Source organism: Silene latifolia, chromosome Y (assembly GCF_048544455.1).
Source record: "Silene latifolia isolate original U9 population chromosome Y, ASM4854445v1, whole genome shotgun sequence".
Lineage (NCBI taxonomy): Eukaryota > Viridiplantae > Streptophyta > Magnoliopsida > Caryophyllales > Caryophyllaceae > Silene > Silene latifolia.
The window spans coordinates 145,415,725-145,423,171 of NC_133538.1; the positions used below are offsets into that span (position 1 = coordinate 145,415,725).

The following is a 7,447-nucleotide window of genomic DNA, read 5'->3' on the forward strand; positions in this document are numbered from 1 at the left end:
TTAAAGAAATATGAGTATAAATGTGAGAAAATACAAGTGTAAAGTTAGAGAAATATTTGTATAAATGTGAGGAAATACAAGTGTAAATTTAAAGAAATATGAGTGTAAATGTGAGGAAATACGAGTGTAAATGTAATGATTTACGAGTGTAAATGTAAAGAAATATGAGTGTAAACGTAAAGAAATAAGAGTGTAACTGTAATGAAATATGAGTCTAAATCTGAAAAATGCGTGTAAATGTAAAGAAATATGAGTGTAAATGTGAAGAAGTACGATTGTAAATGTAAAAAAATCTGAGTATAATAAATATAATTAGTAGATCTCGAAAAAACCTACAAAACCAAAAAAATATTTTATAAAAGAATTAAAAAAACTAAAAACACAAGAAATACGGGTGTATAATATAGATCTACAAAAACCAAAAAAATTCTAAAAGAAAAAATTGTAAACAAAAACTAAATCTGAAAACAATCACCGCCAACATGAAAAACCTAGACCTAAAACGAGCGAGCGGGAATCAAGTCCAATTTTTTTTTTTTTTAAAAAAAAAAAAAGTAAAAACATTTAAAAAACAGAAACTAAATCAGAAAAACAAATAACAAAAAACACACCAAAAACCCGACAAAACACACTGCACACAAATCAAAACACACAACCACCCATAACTACAACAACCAACAACATTACCAACACCACCACTACCACGATCCAACAACACCCACACCTCAGATCTCGAAACAAAAGGCGAAAAGGTTGCGGTGGGGTGATGCAAAGCTGTGGGGGTTGTGCGTCGTGGGGTGATGCGAGGCTGGTTGTGGTTGTGGCCGTCGGGATGGTGTGGAGGCGGTAGATGGTGGCGTGAAGATGAAGACTAGCGGTGGGGGGGTGGTGGGCTCCGCGACTTTTTCTGCTTTTTTTTTTTTTGTGGTTGTAGATCTGGTGTTCGGGAGGTTGGTTGGAGAGGTTGTGTATGGCGGAGAGGAGGTGTTTGTCTTTTTTTCTGCTTTTTTTTTTGGAGAGGAGAGTAGGTGTTGGTGGTGTATGGTGGTGAGCAAGGTGGCAGAAAGAGGAAGGGCTGCGTTTGGTCGGTGGTGGTGGCCGCGTAGATACGAGAGGGACAGTGGTGGTGTGAGGGTATGTGCGTGGTGGTGGGAGGGAGGTATGTGCGTGGTGGTCGGTTGGTGTTGGTGTCGGGTTATGGTGGTGCGTGGTAGTCGGTTGTTGGTGGTGGGTGTAAGGTGGTTGGTGGTAGTAGGTGGGTGAGTGAGGAAGAGAGGAGGGATTTTTTGAGTTTTTTTGAGTTTTTTTGGGTTTTTAGTGGTAGTGGGTGTAAGGTGGTTGGTGGGTGAGTGAGGAAGAGAGGAGGGATTTTTTTTGAAATTTTCTGATTTTTTTGGTTTGTAGAGAGATGTGAGGAATGATAATTGTGTGAGATGAGAGAGAAGTGACACTACAAAAAGAATGAGCCATAGCTATAGAAATTTTGCGATGGAATGATAATCCATCGGTAATTACTACTTTGCGATAGATTTTGCGATGGCCTCATTTATTTGCGATGGAATTTGCTACGGCCATTAGTTGGCGGGTGAAATTTCCTGGGCGCCTAATTGTTGCAATGGAATTTGCGATGGACTACTTTTGGTTGCGACGGAATTTGCGATGGACACCTTTAATTAAGATTCCACCTAATTAAAAAAGCGCGATTAATGATAATAAAAGGCATAAATTGTCTAATTCCGTCGCAATATTACACAAACCATTGCAAGGAAAAATTAAAACCCCTCATCACTAACTCGACATAACACAAACCCCAAATCAAACCAAACCCCCATTCCCTTGCTCCTCCATAGATCGCCCACCGCAGGTTCCTGTATCACCGTCTGCCGCCATCGTCTTCAGCTGTGATCCTCCACCATCCTTTTCGATCCGCCGTAAATTGTACGCTGCTATTCTTAATATTCGTTAAGGGTTTGTCTTGATTTTTTGTGTTGTTTGTTTTTGGAGGGTCGTTTACACTTTCAATTTAAACAAATATTACCTTTTATTCTGATTGTGACTGTTCTCTCGCTTGTTCTGTCGTACTTTTGATTAATTATTGCTTTTAATTCATTCTTGATCTTGTTAAAGTTTAAGGTTGAAATATTGGATGTTCATATTCAGAGAATGTAGTGAAAAAGGGTTGTAATTTGGTAAATTAGAGGGAAATTTGAGTTGAAAATGCGATTTTTCTGATGGTGTGAACAAATTTACATCTGAGTTTCAGTGTAAATTATGTGATGATTATGAAAATGTGGTTAATTTAGGAAAACATGGTATAAGATGTGATCTTTATGATGGAATTAGTGGAATTTCATGTTTAACCCTACTTCAAGATATGATCTTTTTGATGAAATGCATATGTTTTTAACTGGGTTTGGGGTTAATTGAGTGATAATGTTGAAGATTTTAGTTCTATGTATAAATTGGGATATGGGTTTGGTTTTGGTAGTTTTAGTAGGAATAGTGAAGCTGAAACTTGAGGTAGAAGCCAGAAGGTGGATTATTCTCTAATTTTTTAATTACAAATCAAAAGCGCAGGGCAGAGATGTTAGACTTACATATTACTCCGTAGAAGTTACTGAAAATATAATGAATGTGCATAATAGTTGTACCAAGTCCCCGATTAAACGCTAAAATTGTGTTTTGGAAGCCGACTTTATGTTATCATATCAGCAAGTGCTGATATTCTGGTGCAATGTTCATACTTATCGAACACAAATACTAAGCCACTTTGAATGTTTACTGCTTTACTTTTGGTAACACATACATAAAAGCCATGGGTCTCTTACACTGTTTGTAGTTTGTACTCCCTCTGTTCAAGTGATAATAAAGGAAGTGTAAATATATCACTGGAACGGAGGGAGTACCCCCTTACTCTTAGCTTCCCGTTAAAAAAGAGAACTTTGTATTTTATGCATGAAACTCGGGCTTACCTAAATTTTCAAATAAGTATCATATTTTCAAGCTCAACTTTTAAACACACACGGCTTATTAAGTTGTTGTAGCCTTTTAGCTTTAACAAACAATGCTTTCAGTTCTGATAATGTATCCACATTTTCTTCGAATCCATTATGACCAAGTATGCATTTATCTATTCTTATATTTCGTTTTGTTTAACTAATTTATAGCTAATTATGTTTCGTGGTGAGTGCTAATAACTGACCCTAAGGATATGAGTTTTACAATGCCTAAAGAAAAGACAACTTAATTAATGAATGTGATTACATTTTATTTTTGGATCAAGTGGAATAATTAGTAGGCTTTGTATCAATGTTGATCCCTGTGTTTTTAAGTAGCATGCGTATTCATGTTAGTCCTTCTCCCTGTTTTTTATTTGAGTTTGAGTATTATGAAGTGCTTTGTAATACCACTTTGTGTTTAATTACATGGGAAGGTTGTTCAAGTTTATTTTTCATTTGTCTCTATTTTGTTTAAAAATGGTTTAAATAAGCTGTAAAAGTTGCAAAATCGAGAACGACAAGGTCAATTCATGTCTGATTTGAGCCTCACCTACAATCTGGGGTGGTTGTTCTTTGCCAGTAAGGGTGATTAATTTAGTACGTATATTTTTTATTTCTCTTATTAGTATCATAATTTAATCATATTTCCTTCCCTTTTCTTAAAATAATTTGGAAATCTTTTATATATGATGATGTAACCAACCTTAGCTTTAATGTGTTAGCTCTCTTTCTCTCTGAACACCTCTCTTCGATATTTCTCATCAATTCACACAACATAAAACTCCAATATGATAGCCGTCAAAGACAACTATTAACATTTAACAACCACCTTAATCATAAAGTAATGTTGTTCGGTTCATAGATTAATAGGTAGCTTCATAGATGATACTTTGATGGAGGTTTAAAGAAATGTAGAACACATGATATTATAACTATAATTTTTTTTAATGTTGATCAACATATTAGTGTATGTCACCTATATATTGCCCGTGCAACTTTGCACGGGTCCTAAACTAGTTATGTATGCTAGGAGTACCACTTTTATCCTGTCAAGAAAAACTCTTCTGTTGTCTCTCCCCTAATCTAAGATCATTGTTGGAAATCAGTTTGGTTGATTTACTAATTTGGTTGATTTTTGTTGATGAGCAGGTTTGGTTTTTTTCTGGTACGTAGAGGCTCACAGCTTGGTATATTTCAGCTAATTACGTGATATATCTTATTCAGGTCAGTTTGATTTTCCTTTTGTTCTTTCTTGATGTGATTTTATGCATATATGTTATTCAGGTCAGTTGCATATTGGTTGGAAATTCTGTTTTAAATTGATCATATGAGTGTTGTGATATGTTCCTTTTTTTTTCTAAACTTGTTGTCAGAATATTTGAACACATGTTAATTATTCAACACTTGTGAAGATACCATAACTACATAACCTAACAAATTAAATGATCATCATACATCCTTAGTTTTGATGGTTGATTATAGGTGTCTAAGGCGTATTTTAATGGCCTATCCAAGGTTGTTTTAAAGCAAGTGGAGGCACTAGTAGAAAAAGTGTCATTGACATCGGTTTTTTAGGTCCATTTACATCGGTTTTGGGGCGATGCTTCTGGGGGCGTTGAATTATAACAAAAACATCGGTTGTAAAACCGATGTTAATGGAATATAATTACATCGTTTTTCGTCCAAAACCGATGTAAATAATGCCTTTTTTACATCGATTTTGGACCAAAACCGATGTAAATATCACTTTATTTACATCAGTTTGGACTTAAACCGATGTAATATTTACATCAGTTCTTTTCTAAAATTGATGTAAATATTTCTTTAAATTCATTTGGACAATACGAATTCAATAATTTATCCGCAATTAAATGCTGCAAAAAATACGGCAGAACTCCGCTCTAAATTTTGTATTCTCATACTATTAAAGTTCTTCAAGATAAATCAATAACCCAACAACTCACGGCTTCCAATAATTTAAACACAATCATCTATATTATCTACCAAAAAAATATATCATATTACAATTCCATGTGTCATGCAAGTAGTTCAAAAGACTACCTTCTACGACAGAAAAAGGTTAAATGTTTTCAATTGCAATTTCTAGGATATCTAAACCAATTACATTATTACATTAGATGATTTTTTAAACAATAAAGCGACCAGAGCTCTTGAAGCGCGTTTGCTCATTCGTACCTGAAACACGCTACATAAAAATAGATGATGGTGGTTAAAAAAACAAGGTAAAAGGTACAAAAAACTTATAACACTTACATCCAGTCAATGGTATGACTGAATCTTGATACACACTCTGCGAATCACCAAAAACAATCAATGTGCATCTTAGAATTCAATTAAGTAACAACAATTGATAGCCAAGAAAGAGCTTGTAACCTTACCTATATTATCAACCAAGTTTAATATGATATAATCAGTATAATAACTAAATGGCATTAAACAATTCACTCAAAGATTCCTTATGCGGCATTTTGTTCAATACATAAACCAAGTGCTTACTGCTTTTATTGCCTTTGAATTAAAATAGTAACATGGTGTGGCAAGAGAAAGATAAACATTAAGTTTCAACTCATACAGTTTGCAATTTTTTTTGAACACGCAAGTTATAACATGAATACTCAAGCAAGCAAATTCTGAACTGGTTTTATTATAAAGAGTACATGGTCTTAAGTTAAGACTTCTCAGAATCCCCTTTTTCATTTGACATTATTTAAATCGGTTGTGAGTATGTCTTAACTTAAGACCATATGAAACATTCATTACCTGTGGAATTATGTGAAAAGAACTTTTGTATCTCAAGGAGTCAGTATTCTGTAGCAGATTATATTAGGTAACCTATAGCATTGATGGATCGTAAACCTGTCAATTAACGAAATAAAAGTATTGCTTAATACTCAATTAAGAGTACTTGAACATAACATTGAAAGATGCAGATTAAAGTACTTGGTTATTAACAGTCTAATTCTTTCAAGTTTTGAGTGTGTACCAAAATCTAGCTTCCCATTCAAATCTTTTAGTAAGTGCTGATCCGTGTGCCAGAACATGCCTCAGACATGATATCCTTAGTGTTGATCTGTGAACCATCAACATATATGAAAGCACAAAGAAGACTGTCAGAACTCTTTGCAATTGATTCCTCAAGATAAAACGCCATATTATCTCCAAGACAAAATACAACCAACTCGAACCTGTTCAGTGAAACGGGGCACATTTTTATCATACATAGCTTAATTCATTTACAAGTTCCACGAAAATTTTATACATACACACTATATTTTGTAAATGCTGATAACATATGGTTTGTTTATATGTTTTTGAAGTGTAATGACAATGGAGGCCTTTCACTACCACCTCCTGATGAGCTTATGAAGAAGTCTAAAACAAAAAAATCAGGGGGTTACGTGTGTGACGAAGTATCAGACCTCCTCGTAAGTCTATTAAACTTTACATTATCATACCTTGTAAAAGCTAGCTAGGACTTTGGATAGACACTCAGCCATGTTTGCTGCCCTTCTAGAGACTCTTACGTGTTTTTCGTATGTTTTTATTAATTACTGAAGCTGATTCCAGGGGGCAATCAAGAAAAAAAAGGATGCTTTACTAGAGACTCTTACCAAGGAAGAAATTGATGATAATGAAATATATATTGACACTGTAAAAGGCTTTAACAAAAAGGGAGAAGTTTGGGGCATGGGAAAGGCGACGACCTACTACTATGACAAGCCGCTACCTTCATCAGCTCGTGGAAAAGCTCGTGGATCAGCAACTACCTACACTCCAGGATTCGAAAATAAGCTTTCCACCGAGAATCAAGCTATAAAAGAGGAGAATCAAGCTATAAAAGAGGAGTTGAAAAGCATGCAACAATGGAGGTTACAATTGGAGCAAACTCTAGCTTCACAAGGTATTCACATAACTACTCAATCGTGTAATCCCAATTCTCAACCTCACAATGATAGGCGTTCTGATGATGATGATAATGAGGGTAATGGAGGATATGAGGGTGACTTTGCACCTCAAATATTAGGTTGTTAGATGCTGGAGTTGTTTTTAGATAATTAATAGACTTAGTATGTATATGACTTGGTATTTCATAATGTTTGTTTCTTTTGTTGGAATTGTCAAGAAGACTTGGTTCGTAAAACAATGTAGGCTGAAATTTATGTATGAAAAGCCTTTTTTGGTTATGCAAGTTATCCTATGCGTTTATGGCACTCTCGTAAGAAATTGCAGCAATGTTGTATGCTTGTACAGGTCTGAAAATGGCACAGGTACAGCACTGAAAATGGCGTGCCAGAAATAGTGCAGTGACTGATGAAAATAAATTTTGCGACGGAATTATTTAGAATTGCGATGGGATGAATAAAGTTTGCGATGGAATAATTAGATTTTGCAATGGATTTATTAAGTATTGCGATGGATTTATTAAG

At 34.8% G+C, this 7,447-nt stretch overlaps 1 long non-coding RNA gene across 1 annotated transcript; it reads left to right on the forward strand.

The window, feature by feature from the left end:
- Nucleotides 1-3,711: 3,711 nt before the first annotated feature.
- On the forward strand, nucleotides 3,712-7,201 carry LOC141627582 (uncharacterized). Its single transcript, XR_012537053.1, has 3 exons — nucleotides 3,712-4,223; nucleotides 6,338-6,445; nucleotides 6,578-7,201. It is a non-coding gene; the product is annotated as an uncharacterized LOC141627582 (long non-coding RNA).
- The last annotated feature ends 246 nt before the right edge of the window (nucleotides 7,202-7,447 follow it).